Source organism: Perca fluviatilis, chromosome 2 (assembly GCF_010015445.1).
Source record: "Perca fluviatilis chromosome 2, GENO_Pfluv_1.0, whole genome shotgun sequence".
In the NCBI taxonomy this organism is placed as follows: Eukaryota; Metazoa; Chordata; class Actinopteri; order Perciformes; family Percidae; genus Perca; species Perca fluviatilis.
In genome coordinates, this window is record NC_053113.1 from 951,964 (window position 1) to 968,151 (window position 16,188).

The following is a 16,188-nucleotide window of genomic DNA, read 5'->3' on the forward strand; positions in this document are numbered from 1 at the left end:
ATGCGCAGCTCTGGCTTCTATTTGCTTTGATAGCCGTGTAAAAGAACATTATTAACGTTATTAAAGTGTTTACCTGAGTGAGTGTGTGCGGGTTTACCTGGAGCTCTGTCTTCTTAAAACCGTTCTTATACTGTCTATGTTTAAAACTCACTAATAAACAACACAACTATCCCGCCGCCAGCCCGAGATCACAGTGAAACAACGAGACTTCCGGTTTCCTCCAAGTCAGGGTTTTTCAGATTAAAGTTTAAAATGAAAGAACGCCGCCACCTGGAGGTCAGGAGGGGAACAACAGATACACATTCAGTTCATTAATCAGTTAGTGGTGGACTGGAACTGAGGACATGTACTCAAGTACTGGACTTAACTCGAGGTACTTGTACTTTACTTGAGTATTAAATAATGTACAGCACTGAAATAATTAAAACTATTTGTAAGTATAAAGAGAAATAACTAAATATAATGTAAGCATTTAAATGTATGTTTCCACATGACTCCATTTAAATAAAATAGCAATTTCATGATTATTAAACACACTTCATCTATAGTTGAAAAAAAATATATATCAACTGTTCCAACAACAATCACCACTCTGGTTTGGTTGAAATAAACCCTTAATTCACCCATTTACATGTGGAAATAGGCTGGCTTTATACACGCTAAAAGTCCTGATTATTTACATGGAGTCTGGTGGAGATATGCTGGCTCTATACACGCTAAAAGTCCTGATTATGTACATGGAGTCTGGTGGAAATATGCTGGCTCTATACACGCTAAAAGTCCTGATTATTTACATGGAGTCTGGTGGAAATATGCTGGCTCTATACTCACTAAAAGTCCTGATTATGTACATGGAGTCTGGTGGAAATATGCTGGCTCTATACACGCTAAAAGTCCTGATTATGTACATGGAGTCTGGTGGAAATATGCTGGCTCTATACACGCTAAAAGTCCTGATGATTTACATGGAGTCTGGTGGAAATGTGCTGGCTCTATACACGCTAAAAGTCCTGATTATTTACATGGAGTCTGGTGGAGTTTGGTGATGGTAATTTCTGGGCTGTTTCATGTCAAACTAAAAGGATCTTACTCTTTAACTAAAAGCTCTATCTCTGTAGGGATCCTTTCCATAATGTTGTCAGACACTTAGAATAATAATCTGAGTCTGTCAGCGGCAACAACAGAACTTTTAGTGGATGGAAACTTTACCTTTTAATTAGGAGTTTAAACACAGACACAACAGGAAGAATAAATCCATCAAATCAAGTCACAAATAATCAGCATGTGGCCTTGTTTTATTTCATTCATTTTGCATTGAGTTGTTCCACATTCCCAGACATTTAAAACAATCCAATCATTGAGGTTATTCTACAAGTCAGATGAATAATCAGCTGTTTACTATCTGACCTGGTCTGTTTCCTGCTGCTCCATCATTCTTTAGTGTCCTCTGGAAACAGTTTGCTTTCTATTTTCTGACTTTGTATGACATCATCAGTGTCTTTGCTTTCAGTCTGAACAAACAGAATGAACGGATGATACACAGAGTGTTGTGAATATGTAATTTCACATTAAATTCTATGATGAGAACTCTGAAGAAAGTTGTTTTTACCCATTTATTTGTGTCATAAATTGTAACATTGTAACATTGTAAATTGTCTTCCTCCCAAAGTATGTATCTGTGTGTTAAATATCATTTTTGGATAACGCTCTTATCAATACATTATGGTAATAGTGTTGGTTGTTATATTTGAGGTATAACAGTTTCTCATACTGCATGTATGCCATGTATGCCAGTTCACTTGTGTGTAATGATGGAGACGGATGAACAGAGCCTTGCACATGTATGGAATAAATAACGATATAAAACAGACGCTTGGCTTATACTTTCACGTCAAGTTCAAGTCAGTTAACTTAACACCCCCCATCTGTTTTTTCACAAATCTCACCCTAAACTAACATTTTATACTTTTAAATCCTCAATTCAAACTACAAAGTAAAATGAAATTAGATGTTATAATAATATTAATCCTTAGAGTTTTTGGGACAAAGAGTCTATGTACATGAAGGATTGTTTGTTCCACAATGACAAAACTATCATATCTGCAGAGGGTCAGTTACTGGCTTGTAAGAGAACTAAAATCCAAACTTTAAGAGTCTGACTGGCCAACAGGAATAAAAGACGGGAAAAGCAATAAGATGAGACAGCCATTAGGCAGAAAGGTTAGAACCCTAGTGCTACCAAAGCAGAAGGTAATAGCAGAACCATTAAAAGGTGAAGGAAGTAAGGTCAGTATTGGGATGGCATTTATTGTTGAGGAGTCATTCTGCAGCAATGGAAACAAGTCAGACATTTAGAAACTTTGGTTTTTGTCATCACACAAGGCTAATAGATTATGAATTATTGATATAATCAAGTGTAGCAGTCATTAACATGTGTCCTTGTTTTTAGACAGCTGTGATGCTCCACCAGATGTTCCAGCTGCGGTCAGTTAGCTGCACATGTCCAAACTGTGCAGCTTGATGCAGAATCAACAGTAGCAGTTGACAGGCTGTTGTTCTACCTCACATTCCTCCTGTTTAACTACACTGGGCACTTTTCCCCAGGTTTGGGAAAAGACTTGGGGGACCATATTTGGCAGGAGGTTTAGGGCTCCTCCCCTTAAGAAAAATGTGACAATTAAAAAAGAAATGCAATTTGACAGCATTTTGGAGCATTATTATGACCATATCGGTGTCTAAAACAGTTAGTTGTGATGCTCAGATTGATTTTACATTCACTTGGCTTCGGTACTCCAAAACTGCTGGAGTCTGTGATGAAGACTGAAGCTAAAAGTTCAGATATAATATTCACAAAGTCAACATTAATTAAAGTGGTTGGACTCCCAGTGTGTGTGTTGGTTGGCTGTCCCAGCTGATTTCTGCTGATTGGAAACATCTCCAACTTTCCATCCGACAACTGAAGAAGGAAAGTGAACCGACAGCAGCACCTGTCTGTCCATCAGTCACCTGGAGCGGGGGGGGGACACGTGCTTCTGCTGTTCTGCCAAAAAGTGATCTCAGCCCCTACCTTTACACTGAAAGGTTGTTTCTGCCTCAAAAATACTGGATTTCAATTCTGACAGATTATAGCCCACAAGAACTTAACCAGTTTAAATACATTCTTTAAGAAGCAATACATCCATAAAATGCACGTTTCCACTTGCCAAAAAGTGACTGTAGCAGCAGCGCCACATCAGACACGTTTCTAGTGTGTAAAGAGATATGAAAAAAAAACGCCACGCTCATGCCACGCAGGCAGTGTACAGGAGACCTACAGTAAGGTCTCCTTCACACCTGACAGTTTGGTCCGTTATAAATGAACTCTGGAGTGTTTGGTCCGATAGTCCGGTTGGTTTGGGGCGGTGTGGAAGCTCATCTGAACTCTGGTCCACTTGATAACGGGGGTCTCGGTTCTCTTCCAAGTGAACTAGAGTTTGGTTCCCTTCAGGTGAGAACTAGACTGGGTAAACCCAGCCCCATCTGAGGGCGATTAGATTTCACCCTGTTCAATCTGAAAAGATTGAGCTTGGTCTGGTGATAGCCAGACTAGGTGAGAACGGGATCTGACCCAAACACAGGAAGTGGACCAAAAACAGAGCATTTACTAGCCTGCAGTTTCAACCTTTCACACAGTTTACAGACTTAAATATCTGGTTTAATGGATGATAACTTTCAGATCCATATGTAATGCATGTGCAGGTTAGTTCCTCCAGCAAATGTGAATGCCTGAAACTGTCTTTTTTTTTTCAATTTACAGCGTTAAAATGCATTTGTTTTTTCTAGCGAGTCAGCTTCCAGTAAGATTCCAGTTCCCTTCAAACAGTGGCCTAGGTTTTAACAGACACTCTGCTCCAACTCCTCTTAAACACAACTAAAGACATTTAATGATAGAGCCAACACTGTCAGCTGCTCCCATTGTTCACCTTCCTCTAAAATATTAAAAACACTAAAGCAGAACCAGAAAAGCCAACACGGTAGAAATGTAGTGGAGCTTCATTATTTCGGAGAGTTTCCCTCTGATATTCTGTCCAATCAACAAGCGACTGCTTCCACCACGTGACGTGTGTTTCCACTGTTTGCTGCGTTTGATAAAGTGCAGTGTGACGCAAACCGAAACAAATGAAAAATGCAACAATGTTACAACTTCAGCCCCGAATCTCACCGAGCCCACCGAACTACAGAGGAGTAACTAACGGAGCAGACTGTTGCTCAGCAACGAGCGCAGATCAATAGAGTTCAGTGGTGCAGATATTTCATACAATGTTAGCATTATTCATATTTTAAAGACATTCATATTAATTAGAACAGTTTCCAATGTTGCTAATTTTTTGCATAACTTCACCTTCTTCTTCACATTGAAGCCTGCAATTCAGTGTAGTGACAGCTTTTCAGAAAACCTTTAAATATTCCACTTTAGTATCATACATGTTTAGTATTATTTATCATGTTAAAGAAATGGAAACTAATTAATACTATTCCAACTTTTCCAACTATTCTTACTGCCTCACCTTCTTCTTTCACATTAAAGCCAGCAATCTAGTTAAACTTTAGCAATTTAGCTTTTCAGCCTTCACAAGCATTTTCTGCAGGAAATGCATTTTGTAGTTACTTTTCAGATGAGTTTTTACCCTTCCTTCATGTTTGTGATAAACTGAAGTATGATGTCATAAGAGTGTCATAAAAAAGAATAAACCTGTAAAATAAGAAGAAACTAAGTTCAATTCAACTCAGTTTATTTAAGAAGAGGACAGATCAAATTAATAAAACAAATGATTATACATGGGTTAAAAATCCCAGAATTAGCCAAAAGCTCACAAACTTCCCCCCGAATACAACCAGCTGTTCTCATGTGTCTAATCCACCAGAGACTCCTGTGGGATACATACATACATACATGCATACTGTTATGATCGTGGTCATATTTTGTTGGTCTGTTGTGTGTGTGCCCTGTGTTTTTTCTTGTCTTTCAATGTTTTATGCAAATAGGGGTGTGCCATAGCCGGAGCAGGGTTGGTGGAGAGGTCCAGGCCCAACCCTGTATATATATATATATATATATATATATATATATATATATATATATATATATATATATATATACACACACACACACAATACTGTGCCAAAAGTTTGGACACACCTTCTCATTCAATGAGTTTCCTTTTTATTTTCATGACTATTTACATTGTAGATTCTCACTGAAGGCATCAAAACTATGAATGAACACATATGGAATTATGTACTTAACAAAAAAGTGTGAAATAACTGAAAACATGTCTTATATTTTAGATTCTTCAAAGTAGCCACCCTTTGCTTTTTTATTAATAAAGGAAAAACTTCCACTAATTAACCCTGACAAAGCACACCTGTGAAGGTATAACCATTTCAGGTGACTACCTCATGAAGCTCATTGAGAGAACACCAAGGGTTTGCAGAGCTATCAAAAAATGAACACTTTAGTAATAATAAAATATTGTAAAACACATTTTTCATCCATGAAATGTTATTCCATGTTGCTTAGTTTAGCATTTCTTCCACATGAACATCCAAAAGCAGTACAACTATCTTTCTTTAAGATCAGTTGTTCGTCCCAAGATGGCGTCCAGAGACGCAGTTTAAACACATCAACTGTTCAATTCATTTTTAAGCAGCAGCAGACATGTTCCGATTAAAGTTTTTTTCGTTTTAAGTGACAATCAGTGATGCCAGTAACTCGTTACCGTGTAATCTGACCACTTTTTTCAGTAACGAGTAATCTAACGTGTTACTATTTCCAAACCAGTAATCAGATTAAAGTTAATTAACCAAGTCACTGTGCGTTACTATTTTTGTCATTTTCCTTAGTAAAAATATATATTTTTGCTTTCTTCTTGCGTCTCGGCAGAGGTGGAAAGTAACAAAATACATTTACTCACGTTACTGTATTGAGTAGTTTTGTTGTGTATTAAGTAGTTTTTAAAATCGGTATTTTAAAATGTACTTGATTACATTTTGACTGAAGGATTGTATTTCGCTACATTACAAATCCCATAAAAAATAAAATCGCGCCCGGAATGACTACACCAGACCATAGACTGTAACGCACCTTCTTATATACTGTCTATGTAATGCACCAGCAGTCTGCACAGCCCCCCACAACAGTCCCTGTTTCTCATGTGGCCCCTTGGGAAAATGAATTGCCCACCCCTGCCTTAGAACAACGTATGTAGGAGACTGGCTGAATTAATTCACATACATCTAATTAGCTCATACGCGCTACTTAGGTGTAGAAGCTAGCTGCTAGTCTGGGCTGTGAACATTAGGGTCTGTTTATATTAAACAGCTGAGCTGGGCAATATATCAATATTATATCGATATCGTGATATGAGACTAGATATCGTCTTAGATTTTGGATACGTAATATCGTGATATGACATAAGTGTCTTCTCCTGGTTTTAAAGGCTGCGTTACAGTAAAGTGATGTCATTTTCTGAACTTACCAGACTGTTCTATTATTTGCCTTTCCCCACTTAGTCATAATATCCACATTACTGGTGATTATTTATCTAAGATCACATTGTGTAAATAATTTGTGAAAGCACCAATAGTCAACAATCCAATATCTTTGCGGTATCGAGGTATTTGGTCAAACATATTGTGATATTTGATTTTCTCCATATCGCCCAGCCTCAGAGATGGGGAATCGAGTTTGAGACTCGGACTCGAGTGCGACTTAAGTCGCACACACAGTGACTTCAGACTCGACTTGAGATAGTGTTTTGCATTTAGCTACACTGTGATGTTTTGCAGTTTTGAACTAAATACAAGTATGTCAATTTTAGTGTTGTGAATTATAACATTTTCTATATTTGGTCTTATGGCCCCACAGAGCCAGCACAATAGGAGCCAAGGCCTTTCATTATAATTCATCGACAGACAAGGGAGTCCTTTTTCTTCAGAACCTCAATTTTTGGTCTGTACTGTATGTTCAAGCTACAAGGCAAAATACAGATATTAACTTAAAAGTAAAGCATTCTTGGTGTTTTTATCATGTTGCAATAGTCTGTTTACACTGAATATATACCAAAATAAAAGCTGATACTGTATGCTGATAGATAAAGGAGTCATAATAACATATTGCATGCTTTGAATTCCTTATATATAGCTATGTAGTGTTCTAAGCAGCCTGGATGGGTCGCTGTACGTGATACAACACTTATTATAACCACAAGACACTTGAGACTTGACTTGGACTCTAGCTCAGAGACTTGACTTGGACTCTAGCTCAAAGACTTGAGACTTGACTTGGACTCTAGCTCAGAGACTTGGGAGCATCTCTGCCCAGCCCTGGGTCTAACCCATTTATGGAGTCAAAACACATGATTTGGCCTTGATTTGCATTATAACTGTTGTTTGTGAAGAAAAGAAAGACGGCCCTCAGAACTAACATTGTATGGTACTTTCACTTTCAGTTGATTGTTTGAAAACATGTTATGGGATGGTCTGAACTAAAATTGCAGATTATATCTTTCTAAGGGTCACACATGTGTGACATGTGTTATGTTGTTATTACATATGTATACATTTGTATGGATTTTTCTTTAATTAAAATGTATGACCCCTTGTCCTATATTCACTACATGGGAGAGATCCCCCCCCCCCCGTTTTACAGTTGTTTTTTTTAAATGTAACTAAGTAACTTTTACTTAAAGTACATTTTAAATGAACTACTTATTACTTTTACTTGAGTAATTTTTCAGATAGGTATTTTTACTTGTACTTGAGTAATATTTAATCAAAGTATTTGTACTTTTACTTGAGTACAATATTTTAGTACTTTTTTCACCTCCGCGTCTCGGGAAGTGAAGTCACGTATGCGACAATTCACGTTTTCAGCATGAGGACAGTTCACGTTTTCAGCATGAGGACAGGTCACGTGTACCACGCAGCAACACAAACGTAAACAACAATGGAGGGAGGAGAGAGATGCACGTTTTCTAGCTGGAAATACAGTCACTATTTAGAGTTTGTGTCAGCTAAAGACGGCAATATTAAGGTTGGTTGTACACTCCGTGCTGGTGGCGACAAAGTGCTATCTAGCTACAAAAACACTACGTCAGATTTGAAGAAACATTTTGCAGTCGCAGCGCTGCAGTCAAACTTACAGAGCAAGTCCCAGCAGGTGGTGGGAAGCAGAGAGCAGGAGGTCCCCCACCACCCAAACGCAAAACCAGTAAGTGGGGGAGAGTTGAAGAAGTTAGTCTGGCAGTATGTTGTAGAGGAAATGCTGTCCTTAAACACGGTTGACTTGCTCTCTTTCGTGCCATAATAAACCAGATCCTACTACTGGTAATGCCGAGCTGCCTCACAGTAAACCGGTTGTCATTTTTATGTTGAGGCTGTGGGGGTGTTGTCGGCAGTTGCTGAATGTAACTAATAAAGTAACTTGTAATCTAACTTTGTTACTTTTAAAATCAAATAATCTGTAAAGTAACTAAGTTACTTTTTTAAAGTAACTGTCAACGCTGGTGAAAAACTGAATATATCAGCAATTTGACATCACCTTAGTAAACAGCGATGGGGATTTTTGTAAATTGTATTTACAAGGTGATTAATTAAGAACAACACTTCTTCGTTGCAGCATTAGTTAAAAAGCGCTAGCAGTTGATCCCTGAACTCAGAATATTATATTACAGGAAAACTAACTAATTTTGAGTGGAATAAACCCCTTCAAAGGGAGGGAGTGTAATGTGTAGTCCTAGCCAGGATAACATCCATGCTGTTCAGAAGATAAAGTTACTGCTGGTCAGCCTTCAATGTGGAGAGAAGATCAGAAAATAACAACACAGCTATCAGGGCATGAGGAGGAGGCAGGAGGAAACAGCTTGGCTCGGAAACATGTTCACAACGAGGCAGTGTGAACGCGCTGGTGTCTTTTAAGGTGACTATTCAGAGAAAATGTTTTCCCACATTGTTCACACCAGTACGGCTTCTCTCCAGTGTGAATACGTCGGTGATATTTAAGGCCATTACTATGAGAAAAAGTTTTACAACATAGATCACAGCTGTACGGCTTCTCTCCAGTGTGAATGCGGTGATGTTTTTTAAGGGACCCATTAACAGAAAAAGTCTCCCCACATTGTTCACAGCAGTACGGCTTCTCTCCAGTGTGAACGCGCTGGTGAGATTTAAGGCTACTGCTCTGAGAAAAGGTTTTACCACATAGATCACAGCTGTACGGCTTCTCTCCAGTGTGAATGCGTTGATGTTTTTTAAATTCACTACTCCGAGCAAAAGTTTTCCCACATTGTTCACACCAGTACGGCTTCTCTCCAGAGTGAACATGTTGGTGAAATTTTAGGTTACCACTATGAGAAAAGGTTTTACCACATAGATCACACCAGTAAGGCTTCTCTCCAGTGTGAACACGCTGGTGAGATTTAAGGTTACCACTCTTAGAAAAGGTTTTACCACATTGATCACAGCTGTAAGGCTTCTCTCCAGTGTGAACACGCTGGTGAGATTTAAGGCTACCACTCCTAGAAAAGGTTCTACCACATAGATCACAGCTGTAAGGCTTTTCTTCAGTGTGAATGCATTGATGTCTTTTTATGTCACCCTGTTGTGTGAAAGCTGCCCCACATTGATCACAGCTGTGTAGATTGTCTCCAGAGTGAACTCTCTGATGAATCTTTAAATATCCAGATGTTGTGAAAGATTTGTCAGAGTGTTGACAGTGGTGACGTTTGGGTCCCTCTCCTCCTCTCCGTTTCTATAGCAACAGACAAACAGAGAGAGAGAGAGTTATTGAACAACCTTCTTAAACCGTGGACTTGCTAGTTATTAGGGCGGCATGATATAAGGAAAATATGCAATATATGCTGTAACGCTGTTGAATATCGCGATAATGATATAACTTGTGATAAATAAACAGATATTAAAATGTAGCCTACTCAGTTCTGCTGCTTTCAGTATTCTGATAAAAAAAAAAAAAAAAATTGCTCGTTACATTTTAAAGAAATGACAAAAAAGTGAAGCCATAGCCGCTTTCCGACCGGATTTTAGCAGTTCCTAGAATATAAAATTCCTAGAACTCTATTTTTCTTGTGTTCCGACTGGACCAATTTTAAGTTTCTCTGGCCGCAGTTCCTGTAACTCTTTCAGCTCCTACTTCAGGGCAGGCTCTTTTCGCTGTTCCCTTTTCAGTATATGAACCTAGGTCAATGAGGGTCAGGTTTCCGGTACAGACAGACCAACAACGGGACAATTTTATTATTTTATTCATCACTAATTTCACTTCTGACAACGTTTTAGGCGAGAAATGAACTGTTTAGATTTCGAATATAGTCAGTCTTGCGTAAATTGATGCTGAATTGACAATTTGCTTCAAAGTTTTCAGAGTTGAGAAGCTCCATGAAGTGAGGCGACAGTCGGCAGGCACCTGCCCCGGCCGCTATCTCTACGCTCGGCCAGTCATGATCAGAGACCCCGCTTTAAGCTGGAGGTCTCTCAGACCGCTCTCGTTGATAACAGGCTTTTATTTCGCTGTTGACGGTTCGTTTGTTTAAATATCCCAACACATGTCCATCATAAGATTAACAGGAACCTGTGGTTAACTGTCTTTTTGGAGTTAAACTCCACAAGCGTGTCCTGCGGCCGGCCGTCACACACACACACACACACACACACACACACACAAACACACACACACACAAACACACACAACAAACACACACACACACACACACACACACACACACACACACACACACACACACACACACACACACAGTCACACACAGTCACACACAGTCACACACACAGCGTAGCAGGCAGCAGAGGGGGAGAGAGATATGTTTCTCTTCGGGAGACTTGTTAAAATTATGACAAATATGCTATATACATTATATTTAGTATTCAGTTCATATTTTTTTGGTGCATTTGTTTTCTAATTTTAATGCTATAAAGACCGTTGCCATGCTTGCATCACTCCCTTACCCCTCCTACCAGTCCATACGGCCACTTGGCCAGTGCGAATGCAATTGGAAAAAACTGTTTTGAGGGAGAGTGGTTAGTAGATCCATTTAGTAGTGGACTTTTCCTATAACTACGTTCCTGTAACTACTTGGTCGGAAAGCGGCTCATGATGTTCTTTGACAACTAAATCAGTTTTGTTGGTTTTTTTGCCAAATGTTAACAGTTCAGCAGATGAAATACCCATAATACTATACTCCATTCAAAAAATTATGGGATTATTTTTGTGACTAATTCCAAGCAAAACTTCTCAAGTATCAAAGAAAAAACACTAACTCAAGCAAAGGTAAAACTTAAAACTTGCAAACAAAACGTGTGTGTAGTCGTAAACTATTGGTTTTTTATTTGTTTGATATTATGTCCTTTTGTTTACAGTTCCCTCTGCTTCTTTCTCAATGATCAGTCTTTTGCTCTCTCCATCGCGTTTGCAGTTTTGCTCCCAGCTTTCTCGTTTCCTGCGCTTCCTGGGGTCCGTTCCAGGTAGGAGGTTTAACAAGCTCTGAGTCTAACCCTGATGTCTGAGTTGATTTACCCTGAGATGGAAACTGAGTTTTCGGTTCCAGAACAGCTGATTAGAGTTGGTTCAATCAACTCGGAGTAGGTTCACTCAGGGTTACGTGCATGCACCACTACTATAAAAAGGCAGTATGAAAGGAGCCATGATACTACAATTTACCATGGCAACAACCACAAACAAACGGGTCGGCGGAAAGTCACAAAAATAATGCCATAGAAAATTACATGTTATTAATCTCAAAACTGTTTCCTCCTAACTCCTGTTAAATCACATAAGACAAGGAATATCTAAAGTAAATTCTTGTTCATTTTATTTGATAGATCTTTGCTCATTTTTGGGAATTTATGAATCCGTGTGTTGGGGTTCCTAAACATAGCCTACTGTTATGTACTATACATGACCTGTTGCACTCATTAAGTTCTCATCTGAGCAGATTTCTGTCATTCAAACAACTGAGTTGTAGTTTAAAACTTTTACAGCCAATTTAATAAAATTAAGAGTTTTATTTGGGCTCGGGTCCATAAATACAGAAAATGGATACAGGCACGGAGAACTGAAGGCTCGGTTATCAACCATTAGCTCCGATTAGCGGTTGGCTCCGGTTAGTTAGCTCAATTAGAAATACATGAAACGGAGGAGACTGCCGCAGAGAGATAAATGATGTTCGGGGTGCTTTCACAGCAGCGTGGCCCTGATGTTTCAACGGTTTATTAGTACAGTTAATCCCATTGCAAGACCACCAGCAGCATGCTACCAACGATAAAATGGGGTCCTTTTTTAAAAAATGTAACATTTCGTTCCATTGTTTTGCAGACGATGTACAAATCTATTTGCCTGTAAAAAAAAAAAAAGCAACAATGATAAGGACACATTTCAGCCTTTCCTGAACTGCTTGGTTGGATCAGAATTTTCTCTCAATGACAATAAGATAGAAATTGTTGTGTTTGGTCGTGCTGAACATTTTAGTGCCTGTGTAGATGCTCTTTATACCTTAGGTTCCCATATTCGTCCTTTTACCAAGAATCTGGGTGTGATTTTTAACAGTGCTTTTAAATCTGACAAACAGATTAGTTCTGTTAAAACCAGTTTCTTCCAGCTTGGACTTTTGGCTAAGGTCAAGCCCTACCTGCTATGCAAAGACTTCAAAAGAGCCATACATGCATTTATTACGTCTCGATTAGACTACTGTAACTCTTTGCATGTTGGATTGGATCAGTCAACCCTTCGTCGGTTACAGTTAGTCCAGAACGCAGCAGCTCAACTTTTGGATTGTTTTCAAGATTTTAAATGTGTTGTCGCCTTCTTATTTATCAGAGCTTTTACACCTCACACCTGTCAAAGCACTGAGGTCTTCAGATGCTCTTCGATGTACCCAGATCCAGTTTAGAATACAAAGGTGACCGAGCCTTGGCAGTGGCTGCTCCAAACCTCTGGAATAGTTTACAAATTCATTAAAGAACTGCTCGGACCGTTGAAACATTCAACTCCTTGCTTAAGACTCTACTATTCCTTGGCTTTCAATTCAAGTTGAGCTTTGATACCTTGACCATTTGTTTTTCTACTGTTGGTTATTTTGTATTGTGTATTGTTTGTGTAGATTATCACTTTGTTTAGTTATTTAGCTTGTTAAGCACCTTGGTCAACTACGGTTGTATTTAAACGTGCTATATAAATAAAATTAAACTGAACTGAACGATAGCCTCTCTGAGCAAGTGCAACGTTGACGCTGTCATGCACGCGGCATGCAACTTTGCGAGGGGGAGGGGCTGGAGGCAGCTGGTCTGTGTGCGCTGTAATAAAAAAAAATCACTGTTTGGAAAGAAAATTTAATTCGGATTTTATTTACCTGGGCAAGTCTCCGATAGGCCTGCACAAGCTGAAATAGTTTCAAAAACTGTAACAGTGTTTATTATATCACAAAAATATAGGCAATAGGCTTGTAAAAACTGGCTGCTGAAACACTGGCTCGCTGTAGGGTGTCCGGTAAGAACATGAACCAGAGATGTCCAACTTTGAGATCCAGGACTCCACATGAAGTTAACTATGAAGTTGTATTTGACGTTACATGTGAAGTTGGATGTGGTTCTGAAATATAAGCAAATAATAATGCACATTCATAAGCATATAGTAGCTATAGCTAAGCATGTGGCTCCACAGGCTACTCCGTTTATTGGTGATTGCACCTTGCCAGCAAATTGCCCTAACACAAGCTAAATATCAACACATGGCTGCAAAAGTAATATTAAACAATCTGCACATCTATGAAATAAGAAACACAGCAACATCATCAAGCTCTCTCTCTCTCTCTCTCTCTCTCTCTCTCCAAATGTCACGTCATAACGCAGGCTAAACTTCCACATTGTAGCAGAACACTTACTGAAGATAAGGCAGTAAACCAGTATCGAGGCAGTAAAAGGCAGAATCTGCACATCTATCAGCTATGCAATAAGAAACACAGCAACAGCAATATTATCAAGGCTATAATATATCTCCCTCTCTCTCTCTCTAAATGTCACGTCGTAACACGGGCTAAACTTCCACATAATAATAGAACACTTACTGAAGATAACGAGGCAGTAAAACCCATGACTAAATATGTGATCACGACTAAATATCACAATTATTTATTATATTTTAACTAGTGCTGTCAAACGATTAAAATATTTAATCGCGATTAATCACATTAATGTCATAGTTAACTCACGATTAATCGCAATTAATCGCACATTTTTATCTATTCTAAATGTTCCTTGATTTCTTTTTGTGTTACGCGGGGGAACAGAACAGCGCTCAATCAGCTGGCAGCGGCAGTGGGAGGGGGAGAGCAGAATAGGCACAGAGAGAGGCAGGCCAACAGAAAAAAACACAGAGGGGAGAAAACTAACTTTCATTTTAATGCTCTTATCAACATGGAAAAGTGGATCAGCTTGCTTTGTGCAAATGTTTTACAATTTCACACGAACATTCTCACTAATAATCTGTCACATAATAGCCGCTTTCCGAACAGGTAGTTACAGGATCATAGTTATAGGAAAAGTCCACTTCTAAGCAGTTCTACTACTCCCCCAAAACCGTTTTTTCAATTCGCATTCGCACTGGCCAAGTGGCCATAGGGACTATAGGAGGGGTAAGGGAGTAATGCAAGCACGACAACGGTCTTTATAGCGTTAAAATCAGAAAACAAATACACCAAAAAAGTATCAACTACATACTAAATCTAATGTATATAGCATATTTGACGGGTATCTCTCTCTCTCCCGCTCGTCGGCCGGGCGCTTGTGGATCGTATGTGTGTGTGTTTTGTGTGTGTGTGTGTGTGTGTGTGTGTGTGTGTGTGTGTGTGTGTGTGTGTGTGTGTGTGTGTGTGTGTGTGTGTGTGTCGGCCGGACAGCAAGGTTGTCAAGCCCACAGGGAACGCTTGCTGTAGTTTAACTCTAAAAAGACAGTTAAAGACAGGTTCCCGTTAATCTTTTGATGGACATGTGTTGTGATATTTAAACAAACGAACCGTAATGTAACACCGTTACCTCCATTTTCCACTGCAGATAGTACTGCCTCATGCCTGAGGTGAGCGTGTCTGGTTGTCATAGCGACTATGGTTTCCCCCGACTCATTTCCTGGTTCTCGTTCTCCATAACCAACGTAAAATCAAGGAGAGAGTTAACTTTTCCTGCTACAGGTTTCCCACCGTTGAAAAACAACACAGACGGGACAAAATGCTACGTTTACTTGTAAACATCGTAAATGGCTTATGATGACCGACTGCTATCTGTTGTGGAATTTTCTTCACAGTCCTCTGTCCTACTCTGTGACTGTCTACATCTAGAAACTAAGCTGCGCGGTGCAGGGAGCAACTCCGACTGGCTCATGGAGGCACGTGATCAGAGAGTCGTTTATGGAGCACTAGATTGGCTTTGCAAAAACTTCGTTACGGAGCGTTCTATGAGCGGAATGACGCATTTTAAATATCGCTCGATCACGCAAATTTGATCGTGGGAAGCCAAAATCAGGATCGTGATTAAAATTTGATTAATTGTGCAGTCCTACTCGGATGTAATTGTTACTGTCAACATTTTTACCGTGGTTTACCGTTACACCGGTAATCGCATCCCTACAAGAAACCAAATGGCTCAGAATGACATGAAATCAATGTGTTGTTAAAGTGGTATTACACAACAGTAGAATTTATAAATCCAGGATAACCGATAAAGCGAGGCTTGACCTAGTCTGATCAGAGCATCCTGGCGTTCTGTTTCACGATGGCCAAGCCAGGCTGAGGAGGATCAACTAGGTTGTTTAACAGCAATATAATTGTGAAATAAGTTATTATTGTTATGTTTAAGGTTGGGCATCGTTTAGATTTTAACGATTCTGATTCTAATTCCGATTCTTCCTTTCGATTCCGGTTCTTATCGATTCTCGATTCCGATTTTTTGATTGGTGGAGTTGAAACGGGTCACATGCTTATTTCACAAATAAGAGGACATTTTTATTTTGATTCAAAAAGGTGGGTTACAGTTTGACTGGGCTTTTTCAACATCAAATAAAGCCTCACTAGAGCAACGCTTACTGTGCTCCATGGCTGCAACAATACAAGCGCCTGGCTGCTATGGAAACCA

General features: G+C 39.3%; 2 protein-coding genes across 3 annotated transcripts in view; both read right to left on the bottom strand.

Annotated features, from left to right (window-relative positions):
- The window catches only part of LOC120571318 (heterochromatin protein 1-like), a 49,957-nt gene extending 49,617 nt beyond the window's left edge, over positions 1 to 340 (bottom strand). The window contains exon 1 of one of the 2 annotated variants that reach the window (XM_039820204.1): positions 98 to 340. The gene's annotated coding sequence lies outside the window, so the exon portion shown is untranslated. Of the gene's footprint in view, positions 1 to 73 lie in introns of both variants that reach the window. The other variant, XM_039820216.1, reaches the window with a different exon arrangement.
- Positions 1 to 16,188, bottom strand: part of LOC120570713 (NACHT, LRR and PYD domains-containing protein 12-like) — a 565,262-nt gene that overhangs the window by 103,294 nt on the left and 445,780 nt on the right. The window lies entirely within an intron of this gene.